Source organism: Montipora foliosa, chromosome 3, assembly GCF_036669935.1.
Source record: "Montipora foliosa isolate CH-2021 chromosome 3, ASM3666993v2, whole genome shotgun sequence".
Lineage (NCBI taxonomy): Eukaryota > Metazoa > Cnidaria > Anthozoa > Scleractinia > Acroporidae > Montipora > Montipora foliosa.
This window is the reverse complement of record NC_090871.1, coordinates 32,220,893-32,233,392: the sequence shown is the minus strand read 5'-3', so window position 1 is coordinate 32,233,392 and position 12,500 is coordinate 32,220,893. Positions and strand designations below refer to the sequence as shown.

Here is a 12,500-nt window from a genome sequence, read left to right as displayed (position 1 = left end):
CGATTAGTGATAATGCGTAATATGATAATCCGATAAAAGTGTCAAATTTGCGACCCGTTGCTAACGGCAACGAGACTGATCACATTACGAATAATTGACCTCTGTTGGCCAAAAATCACCTTCCCTGGATGCCAGAGCTTTTTTCTCTCCTAGAGCGACGGAATAGCGAGTCGCGCAGCGGCGAGGAAATCTCTGGTACAGGCAGTCGAGTTCTTTGAGAAGGCCGGTCCAATGGGATGTCGTTTCATATTCCCAAAGTCAGATTTTCACCCTAGCAATTCGATTGGTTCCAGGAACTTGTCAGTTCTAACGAGTACTCTGATTGGTTTAATTGCTGTCAACCTGATTTCTCGTGCCCACTATGGCCATAATCGAAACGCTGCAGAGTTTTTTGAAAGCAGAAAAAGTTCAGTGTTCTATTTTTTTTTTTTTTTTTTTTTTGATTTTCGTATATGTCCGCCAAAATTCAACTTCGGAATTTGAGTTTTTATCTTCATATTCGACATGGAAGTTTTATATGAAACATTGAATTTTTGAATTTGACATCGAAGTAAATAAGACGAATGTACCGTGGGAATCGAAGATGCTGATTGGTTATATCACGTATCAATTTACTGAGTTTTCTCGATGTCAATCAAATGGGGCATGGAACTGAGGTTCTCAATGGCCTGTACCAGAGGTTTTTCCTCGCTTATTCCATCGCTCTGAGAGAGAAAAACCTCTGGCAGCCAGGGTAAAAATCACCCAAATCACCGATTTTTCGACGGAACATTCATCCCAGAGGATAAAATAATTCGCTGGACATGTAATCAAGGTAAATATGTAAGATTTAAAGCAAGAACAAGCGAATACTTTGAGCAAAAACACAATCCTGTGTAATTTAAGTTTAAACGAGACTTACCTGTAAGTTGAAGTTGCTGCGTTCCCGCCCTGGCATCAGCACTGGTGGATGCTGCCCTAGTGCTGTGGGCCCCAAATTTGGTGGTATCTATGCCCGCAGCTTTCAAGACATTTTTGATCTAACGTGAAATTGTGTCCTTACTAACAGGTTTAAATGGTTTCTGAAAACTCAACAGTAACTGAGTTCTGTTAGTGTCACCCCGATGAACACTAGTCTTATCAACATATGCTTTCAAATGACGAATAACACGTAAATTAGGCTCCTGTGCCCGGTTGTTCGAAAGCCGATTAACACTAACCCCAGATTTAAAAAATTACCAAGGAGTTTATTTCTCTACTCCCAAATGTTGTACAACGCTGATATTTGGCAAAATTTTACATTAGGGGAAGTCAATCTTGAAAACCAAAAATAACCAAAAGAAAGATGCGCTTAAAAGTTGAAAACATTTAACCAAAGTTTATGCTAATCCTGGATTAAGTTAATCGGCTTTCGAACAACCGGGCCCTGGTCAAAAGCTTCAAGTTCAATAGGCTTCTGCTGTTTCCCTGGTCGGGAGTGCTTCTGGAGGCTGGTCAGATAAAAAATACATTTCTTTTCTGACATGTCCATATGTTTAACATCTAGGCAGTGAATGGTTTGTGTTCGCTGACCAGTTAACAGAGCTAGTAACATAACAACTTTAAATGTAAGTATCTTAAGTGAAATGTCCTCAACAGAAGGGTAGGAACCAAGATGAGTTAATACTTGACTGACATCCCAGATGGTTTCATAACGTGGTAATGAGGGCTTCTGTTCAAAAACACCCTTTAGAAATCGCTTTACTAATGGGTGTGTACCAAAGGCAGCAGAGTCACTAATGACAAGTATTGTTGAAATGGCTGATCTTGCTGTATTAACTCCACTATAGCCAACACCTGACTTGACTAGGTCTGCAAGAAAGTTTATTGCTTGAGCTACAGTAGCTGAAACTGGACTGATCCCTTTTGAGCTGCAGAAATTTCCCCACTTCGAAAGATACGTTCGGTACTGCTTTTTTGTCCCGTTTCTCCAGGAACACAGGATGATATCTGAAGCTGCTTGTGAAAAGCCGCTTGCATGCAACTGTTCCCGGATAAGTGGCAGATGAGAAGGTCCAGTCTCTTGTGTAATGTATGTACTTTCTGTGGGTGGCTGGGTAACAAAAGTAGTCCGGCATTGTGCTGCAGAAGGACTGGGCAGCTTATCAGTATTCTCATAGCCATTAAGTACCACACCTGAGTTGGCCATCTGGGGATCACCACTATCCCCTTGGCTTTGTCTTGTTCCAGTTTTTGAAGAACCTTTGGAATCACACTGAAGGGGGGAAAATAATAACCATTTAGTTCATTCCACTGAGCTGAAAAAGCATCTACTAAGTATGCTCCAGGGTCAGGTCGGAAGGGAATATATCTTGGGAATTGTTTATTGAGTCTCGACGCAAACATGTCAACATCTGGGCGAGCTTGCAGCTTATCAAGGGCTTTATTTAAGAGAGTGGGGTTCAGCATCCACTCAGTATTGGTGTTTATTTCCCTTGACTGTCTATCAGCTGCTACATTACTTTTCCCTGGTATGTTTTCTGCAGATATCCAGATGTTTCTAGCCATGCACCAGCACCAGATATCTAAAGCCACTTTGTTGCATTGTACAGAGTGATTAGTGCCCATGTTATTTATCGCTGCCACTGCTGTTGTATTATCAATTTTCAGTCTGACATGTTTATTTAGTTTTGTCACAAAAGCTTGGAGTGAAAAGAAGGCTGCCATTAATTCTAGGTAGTTGATATGCTCTTCAGCTTCTTGGGGTGTCCAGTGGCCCCCACAAGTCAGATCTTTGAAAACACCTCCCCATCCAATTTTTGATGCATCAGTGCTAATTGTTAGTGATGGGGGGTCATGATTTATAACGTTGAATGAGTTTTCAATATTTTCGATCCACCATTGTAGTTCTGTTTTGGCATCTGTGGAGAGTGACACAAAGGCCTCATAGTTGCCATTATTGTCTTTGATAGCTGAGATTTCTCTTGTTCTAGTTTTCTGTAATACAATGGCCCATACATAACAGCAGCGAAACTTGAGACCAGTAATCCTATGACACTTGCAACCTCCAGCATAATGTATTTTGACCTCTCCTGCAGTGCTGTGCATGCATTCTTAACTTTTTGTTTTTTCTCCATGGTCAGTCTGACAGCCATTGTGATGGAATTTAGCATAACTCCCAGAAAATTAACTTCCTGGGATGGTATCAGACATGATTTTTCAGGGCGAGGACAAAATCCCAGGTCAACAAACAGTTTTAATGTTTCAAGCACAGTAGTTAGACATTCGGTATAAGTATCACCCTGAATGTAATTCTCATCAATGTAAGCTGCCAAGATGTGGCCTTGTAACCTAAGACAAGAGTGTACTGGCTTTATGAGCTTTGTGAATTTCCTAGGGCAGAAACATAACCCATTAGGGAAGCAAGTGAACTTGTAGAAGTTTCCTTTCCAGTGAAACTTGAGATATTTTTTATGTTTCTCCGACACAGGCAAAGAATAAATAGTAGGCATCTTTGAGGTCGATGGTGGCCATGAAGCAATTTGGACGTATTAGTCTAATTACTGAACCCAGGCGCGTAGCGTGGTCATTTTTTCAAGTACGCACAAGTACATATATGAGCTAGAAACCTAAGTAAACTGAGCGAAAAATACTGCGTTCTTTATTTCTTGTCGAAATAGTTGTGTGAATACAAGCAAAGAACAAAGCGTCTTGCCCTTATTTTGAGTTTTGGTTGTGCTAGCGTGACTGGAATTGTCAAGAACGTTCTCGGAACGTCGCGTCTTTGTCACGAACGTTCTTGGAACGTCGCTCCTTTGCAACCTCGCCTTTTTGTTGCACGCTGGCCAAACAACACTGCATTGTTAGTGCAAAAAAAAAAGGTACAATGCAAAACTAAGTTAGAACATGGTATAGCTTTTGTTTTAGTTCTTAGGATTTAATCAAAGTGGTGCTTTCATCACGAAATCTTGGTTGCGTATAAGTAAAATGTAGGAAAAGAAACAATTGCTAAAAGTTTCAAAATTTTCTGGTCACTTCAAGTACGCACGTGTGTCATGCGTATAGGACGCTACGCGCCTGGAACCAAGAGTATCCATTTGGAAATGGTGATAAACAATGCTCTTGTTTAGTGCTTTAAGGTTTAAAATCATACGGTGTGATCCATCTTTCTTTTCTCTCAGAAAAATGGGGGAAATAAAATCATCAGTTTCCCGGACAGTTCTGACAATCACACCTTTGTTAAAAGCTTTTCGATCTCAGTGTAAATTGTTTCAGACTCAGTATCTGAGAACTCTCGAATGGCCGGTGGCCCGTGTTGGACTGGCAGGTACCTAAAGTCAATAGTTGTGCCGGTTATCATATCTAGAATTTCTCTATCAGATGTAAGAGTTCTCCATTTAGAAAGGAAACTGGTAAGGTTACCTGCTTTAAAGCATTTAACATTTTGCTCTAAGCCAGTAATCATAACTCGTAATAAGGTTTAAAATTTACTTACATCGTGAATAACTGTTTGTAATGTTGTAGTTAGGCTCACTTGGTGTCCTCCCTCTTCTGCTTTAAGGCCCATGGTTTCTTTTTGAGCGAGTTGTAGCTCTTGCGATGCCCTAAAAAAGGCTTGCTATTACGGGGCCTTTGATGTCCAGTTCCTGAGTAGCCTTGCTTGTAATCATGCCCTTGACTGACAGAGCTGGCAATTTTGTTGCACTCTTTTATTGTTTTTAAACTGCTTTGGACATCATCTCCAAAGAGGAAATCCGTTACTGGGATTTGCTAATTGCAAAGGGCACGAAGCTCCTTGTTTATTGAGGGTCTCATAATATCCCGTCGCCGCAATGAAAGCTCATAAGTTGCGTGTCCCAGCAAAGCGGGCGAATCAGTCAAAGAGGAAATAATTTTTGGTTTTTCATCCATCTTTCATTTGACTTTACTTATTTCCTCAGTTGCCTCTGCAAGCGCAATGGTGGCTTTCACAACGGTTTGTTGGACATTTGCGAGTCGCAAGTCCTGTGATTTGACTGGTGGTTTGAGTTTGCCCCATAGTTCGTGGTTCACGAGGGGCACTTTCAATTTTTCGCAGTTGCCGGGTCGCACATACAGCTCGCGCAATCTCACGTGATTCCTTGTGACGTAGACTAGGATGAGGTAGAATGACAACAACTCGTGGCGAGTTTACGGCTGCGAAAATAATCTTACCTTTTCAGCGATTTCAAGGCTTGGAATTCCATCACATGAACCTAAATCGTTTTCTTTATCCTTTCCGATGCCTGCAGTGTTATTTTATGGCTGAAAAACTTTAGTAAAAGCGCTCCGCGATCGGTTGAAAATTTTGCCTTCGCATGGCTTCGCATGGCTTCGCATGGCTACAAATTGCCTGAAGTAGAATGCCTGTTGTGTAGGCTTAATGAAAGCTACAAAGTCAAGTTTTTCAGGGAAACTGGGGCCACATCGCCCCAGTAAACACGCCAATTTTCACCAGCGATCGATATTCAACAAATCCTACCAAAATTGAGTCGATTTCGACTCCGTCCTACAGGGGGTTACACTTTCGTTGTTTCTTTTTGGGATTAAAAAAAAGAAAAGAAAGGGAAAAAAAAGACATTCAGTTGAAGGACCTGCTAAAAAACATTTCCTTGCTGAGTTTTGGTTACGTCAAAATGCAACGGGAAAAGCTATGGTATTTTTTCTGCGCAGTGTAGTGTATACCTGCCAACTCTGACGCCTTAGGCGTGAGTCTTACGCCTGCGGGTTGAAAACTTGAATAAATGACAATACCTTCCTCGCGATCTCTGATTTTTGAAGTGAAAAGCACTAGAAGCGAGCTAGCGTTTATACGGAAGACTTCGGAGTTCTTCGGAAGACTTAGGAAACCTTCGGAAATCTTCGGAAATGATCGTGTCGTCTTCAAAAATCCCAGCACTCCCAGGATAAAAATCTCACGCCTATATCTCAGAAAAAGTTGGCAGGTATAGTCACGGTAGTGATCTACCTATCAGCTTGTGGCACCCTCTAGGCTCTAGATCAATCAACATTGATTTCCTTGCATTGTAAAAAACGAAATAAAGTCGTTCAATCTCGGACACAGTTCTCGGTGGGTGCCAGAAACCCTGGGCTTTCTGTGTCACTGTTCATGCTTAACATCAAACGGAACAAATACCACATGCAGGGGTGGATCCAGAGTAGTTCAAGTGATTTGCCGAAATCACTCAAATTTCTTCCAAACCTTATTTCTCAGCTCTTTATTGCAGTTCACGAAATCAATTATCCTTCTTGTTTTATTGTTTATTATGAAATAAAACAAAGGAGAAATTGTTCCTTCGATCACACAGCAAACCCAGACCTCCTCCCGAGCAAATTGGACGAATCTCCGTTCGCATGGTTTCGTCCTTTGTCGATACTTCCGAGAACAACGCGAAAAATATTCGAAGGCACGACCGGACAAAGTTTCTACCTAGAGAGTGGGGACTGGGTGTACATGGATCTTTTCACAAATCACTCAAAACCCACTTCGATTGGTCAGAATCACTCGCATTGTCTTGCAAACTAGTCAAACTCGGTTATGATTGGCTATTCAGGTCGCAAACTACCATGCAAACTACTGACAATCATATATAAAGAGGAGCCTCTCCCTCACAATTCACTTGTTGAATTCGATAACTTGCTACGGAAAGGAAAGACAAGAATAGTTTTGATTTATAAACCATGCTTTGAGGCGATCCAGTTTGTCGGAAGGAGGACTATTCTCAGTATGATATTGGCTTGGTTTTCAAGGAAATCAGCTCGTATTCGGACCACGACAAGCTCAAGTTCATCAGTAGAGAATGTGTGGAAACCAGATGATCTTGAGCTATTTGATTTCCCAGTGTCAGTGGAATGTTCGAATTCTAAGCGTCATTTTGTGTGGGGCTCGATGGTGCATTTTGTTTACCGTGTGTTTTCTTTGGAGTCCAGTGTGGACGACATTCGAATAAACTCGGCAAAGTGTACAAAACTCCACTCACACTGTGGACGTCTGCCATGTTACGTTTTACCACACATGCGAGCGGCCGGAAATGTGTGATGGATAAATTTTCAGTGATTGCGATGGATAATTTTTTGAGAATCGGTCCCAATTGATCAACAGATCAACAACTTAAAAAACGCAGAAAAAAGGCAAACAAAGTCTATAAAAAGCCAGCTATCTCACTGATACAGGGAAAAATGTAACAAGCGTTCAAAAACAAAGTGAACCCGGGTCCGGGTCAAACATTTAAAATCAGAAGATCACTCGCTTCTACCGCCGATAAACAAATCGGTCGAGCATAGAAAAACGTGAGACCATAAGGTCACATCGGGTCACATTCAGATTACTGCTGAGAAAATCAACACCAAGAAACTAAAAACATTATTATCGAGACCAAATATTTTCTTGGAAGAAAAAGTATCACACAGCAGTATAGAGATTCAAATGTAAAGCCTCATAGGGCAAAAACCATTGCTAAATGAATCCTACAGGAACCGCCTGAAAGAGGTGTCCATTCACTCAAGAGAGCAAAATTATGACAAAAGGCAACAGAAACCAGACCACGTACAAGGGAGTCGTGTAGGCCTGTCAACCCTTTTTAACACTTTGTATAGTCAAACACAGTATGACGCTATTGCTTACTTTCATGTTATTCTGGTTTGTCTGGTGGTTTTATCAGACAAACCAGAATAACATGAAAGTAAGCAATAGAGTTGTTTCCAACTACTGTTAAGACAGAATTATGCCTTTCTGGAGGAGGTGCTGCTTATGTGTCTGAATGGCTTGAGGTGCTATCAGAATGCAGAAAAATGCCATTTTGAGAGCACTAAATTTCAAATTTTCTTGGGGGAGCATGTCACCAAACCCCCCTAGTTTAGTTGGTGCAAATCATTCATATAAAATCCTGCATCCACCCCTGACATGTTAGAAAATGGTCTATTGATGCCAGAGAAAGACAAAAAGGAGTTAAAATAACTCGATTTTTATGCAAAGGAAACACTTTTCATTGGTTTATTAAAAGATCGAGTGAAATAAGAAGAGTCTGACGCTTTCAGAGGCTTTTTGTTCATTGTTTTAGCCCCATTTAATTATCTGAGGACCAGTAAAAGTAAAGACGTCCAATTTTGCAAAGCACCAATGGGTTGACCAAAGGATACGAGAATGATTATTGTCAAAGTGGAGCCGTATGGTGTGACTGCATCACGATGTCATTATACGTTAATTATGATGCCTTTTTCTTTGCTTGGATTACGCAGGTGACGAATACCTTGATGGCTATGAAGTTTTTGACGACTGAGAACAAACCTGAAAACAAAGGTAACATGTGAAGGCGCCCTTGTTGTGTACTGTCGGGAAAGCCACAAAACCACCACAAAAGCATTCAATTCTTAGTTGTATCCTGAAATTGGATTGGAGACGGTGTAGAATGGGAATTAATTGTGCATTCCATAGTTGTGACTAACTGAAGAGGCCCGTGAAAGAAAAAAACCCTGGGTTTCTGGTAATTCTTTTGACTCAAATACTTGTACCATTTTAATGAAAGACAGGATTTACATCTACTGTTATTTGAAAGTCCCCCTATATAACAAGACGCAAAATTTTACTTTTGCCCTATATACAAACTCAACAAGGCTGTTTATCAGAATAAAGAAAGCTAATGTAGACTGACTACCGTCCTTTTTTTTTTCTTTTTCAGGTTGCTGCCTTCCTTTTCGTTTTTCACGGTTAGGTAAAGACAAGTGACGATAAGATTAAAGAACGGATCCCCATGCCCCATCATAGTTTTTTTTGTATATATTTTTTAGTTTAGCAAAGCTTTTTTTCTAAGTTCTCCTTCCCAATGCCGCACATGTTTAAAGTTTCATTACATCATTGCAACTTGTCAATCAGGTGTCTCTCTAAAAATACATAAGTAGCTAAAATTAGATTCATTGGGAGAGGCCCATATATGGGAGATCCGTGATTTCTCTTACCTCATCCTCTCTTGATAAAGGCAATTAACAAATGCAGCAAATTAATGAATGCCGGGGAAAGCAACACTTTTTGACAACACTTTTAGATACTGTAATGAAAATGTGATGTAATGGTTGTTAAAACCAACGCAAAAAAAAAAAAAAAAAAAAAAACACTCACAAGTACGCTAAAGGATAATGAAGCAATTGTTTGGGAAACCGATTCCCATGTTTCTGTGCATACACTATGTCTGTTTCTATATTTCCATGGATGCAGAAGTTAATTGAATACTATAAATCAATAATAGGTCGCTTATCCTACAAAAACGGCTACCAACTATTTAGAAAAGCTTCTCACGCTTACAGTACATACATTGCATGACTGGTCCAACAAAAGCCAAAGAAAATACCAAGTTATATATTATATAATAAGGCTCTCGATGAGTATAAGAAAGGAAAAAGCAAGAAAGCCAAAGGCCAGCTGCCTAACAAGCCCTTTGAAGCAAGACGAAAAACCCGTAAAAAGGTCTACCATTCAGCAAAGACACACAAAAAGAAATGAAGATTTGGACATCTTTATCTTTTACTGCTTAGTTTGATGATTTGATTAAAATATCCGTGGTAGGATACCGTGGATGACCTCGTTTCCACATAAACAAAATTCACTGTAAAGGGGAACAAAAAATCCAAACAATATGTAAAAGTTGCACGTTTTAGAAATTGCATGTGGGTCAACTGTTTATTTGGCTACCATGCCCAAGCACTTTTAAATTAACATAATAGAAACGTCATTAGCAAATAGAAAAGGGGAAATAAAATTGTATTGTATTGTATAGTGGAGCTTCGAAGCTATGGAAAGGCTATTAGAAAGCCAAAAGTCACGTGAACGGTGTTTCAAATCTCTCACTGCTCAGAATTTTTCAACAGAAGTAGAATCCATCAACCAAAAGTATGTGGCTAGTTGCCTTCAGTTAGTCTCTACGCCTTCTCTGCATGCTGGAGACACGAACAGCTTTAAAAGTACTGCGAACAGACAATATTGCAGCATTTGATCTTTTGAGGTAATGGCATATCTTCTTGTTTTTGGCTTAGCATTAAGAGAAAGTAGGAACCAATTTTTTTTATAATCGAAACTTGAAATTCGCGATTATTTGTAATGACAATCGAACCTTCCATTGCAGCCGCCTCTCATAAGCGCCGACTAGTTTCTTTATTAAAAAAACGATGAGGCAAATTCTGTAAAGGACCAAATTTGTTAATTGACAGATCCATAGGTGAACACCTAATACTAGATTTACTTCTTGAGGCAGCTGGAACTGTTTCGGTGTATCAATTGCATACTTAGCCACAGTCCCAGACCTCATTGATCAAACGAGGGATAATGTGTTAAATTAAAGTGCCGCTCAAATAATTTCATGAGTAGCTGACGCACAATTGTGGGATAGTTTTGTTTTCTCAAGCCCAGTCAGCGTTTTGGGTTGTTAAATTTAAAGCCAGATACGAGATGTCATTAATTAATGTTATGGTGAAATTTGATTTGGTTTCCATGATGGTTCATACAACACCGACTAGAACTGAAATCATTAAGGTCAACACTAATTTCCATCCGTCAAACTGACATTGGACATTTCGTAACAATTACACGACGCAATATCCAATGTCAATATTGACAAGCTTACCTCTCTAAAAAGAATGAAAACAGGCAGAATTACAGCTTTAGTTCAACAGGAAATAGCGTTTCTAAGCTATGCCGCCCTGATCTACAGTATTTAGGTCTAAAAACCCCGTTGAAGACGGTTAACGTTCAATTGTTTTGCTGAGTACTACTATTTCAATACTCAAAAAAAATTGATTTTCCAGTAGGTTGTCTCGTTAGTCTAGTGGATATCGGAAACTGCAAGGTGAAGCCATCGATCCGGGTTCAACTCTTTGCCTCGCCTATTGTGAATCTTTTCAGCTTGTTTAAAATCATTGTTTCATTGAAGTAGATTTGAAGTCTAAAGTAGACTGTACGTCGTATAAGTTGAATAAAAAGGCAAATGTCAGTTTGAGGGATGGAAAGAAGTGATGACCAATCATTGGGCGTGCACGTATGACGTAATTCAATATGGCGATGAAAAGAAGACAAACGACGAAAACCGATGCGTAGTATCCCAAGATACCACAGGATATCCAACATTAGGAATCGCGTTCTCCTCACGTCGAATGCAAATATAGCGAACTGAGTGGAGTTATCAAAATCATTAGAGTGGATAATTAGCATTGATCAAGTGCACCTGGATTGCACGTTTTCAGTCACAGAGGAACACTTTCATGTTTCATATTTAAATTGAGGTCTATGAAGATGATCCACGAAATAAAGAATAAAATTATATTTTCATTTCGTATAGATCATTCACTACATTCTATCATTGCCCTGCCACCTAACTGATACAACACACATATAACACTATATTTTTAGGATTCGTTCAGTCATTAATTATAGGTTTAGGGGGTGGACTGTAGGAAAACTAGGTTGCCCGTTGAAACAAAAAATAATGGGAATTTGAAGGAAATAGTTTGGTACAATGCGGGATGGGAATCGGCTAAAAACGTTTACGGCTGTTTTGGACATTCTTTATTCCATATTTGAATTCGTAAAAAAAAAATCACAAGCACTCTGGTTTGAAGGAGTTTAAACATTAATCTTGATACGATTTGCATGCATATACAAGAGAAAAAAAATGTGCTTATCAATGTTTTAGTGTATTGTATAACAGTTAAAATCATTTCAATTTTCAATGAAACTAGACCCTCCGTGAGGGTACACTGGGTTGCAATTAAGTATGTATGTATGTTGCCTGTGGTACGTGCACCGTTCCAGACAATATTTTTCATTTAAGGGGTCACCCAGAAGTCATACCAGCAGAGGCCCTTTCGCTCACAGGTCCTCACACGTTCGTACGACGAAACTAAAGCTTTTTCCCTCTCCGGCGGTGTTAGTATCTGGATGGGTGACCCAAAACATATACCCCTTCGTAGAGCAGAAGAATTGGACCGAAAATACTATTAACGCTAACAAATGCGAACTCAGCAAGGTACAGATTTTGTTAGCTTGCTTTTTGCAAAAACAAATATTGATGCAAATGTAAATAAATATTGATACACAGTTTTTAGAAAGAGCAGAAGGAAGTTTCCAGGACGGTCGCTGGAGAATAACATATTTACGACATGAAAACAACATTAATTTTGAACCGTGAATATAGAATATAAAAGGTTACGATCAGCGGCAAACATTTTGGGAGATTTTTTTCTACATTCAATTTTAACCAAAAGTACAATAATAAATTTATTATTGTACTTTTGGTTGCACAAATAAATCGCAAAATCGAAAGTGACATCGCTGGAATTCAGCGGGCGCCGTGATTAAGTTACCGCGGCGTGTTTACTTGCCAAACAGTGAAGCATCTGTGTCAAGTGATGGCAAGATACCGGGTTTTCGTAAATTTCGTTTTCTGTCAAGTGTTATAAAGTTTGACAATAAATGAGCGAATTCAAAACAAAGATCACATATCGCCCAAACTCTTGAAGATTTTATTCTCCAAGACGAG

General features: G+C 39.6%; 1 protein-coding gene across 1 annotated transcript in view; it reads right to left on the bottom strand.

The window, feature by feature from the left end:
• LOC137997303 (clumping factor A-like) overlaps nucleotides 1-12,500 on the bottom strand; it is a 107,190-nt gene that overhangs the window by 64,225 nt on the left and 30,465 nt on the right. The gene's annotated exons all lie outside the window — the stretch shown is intronic.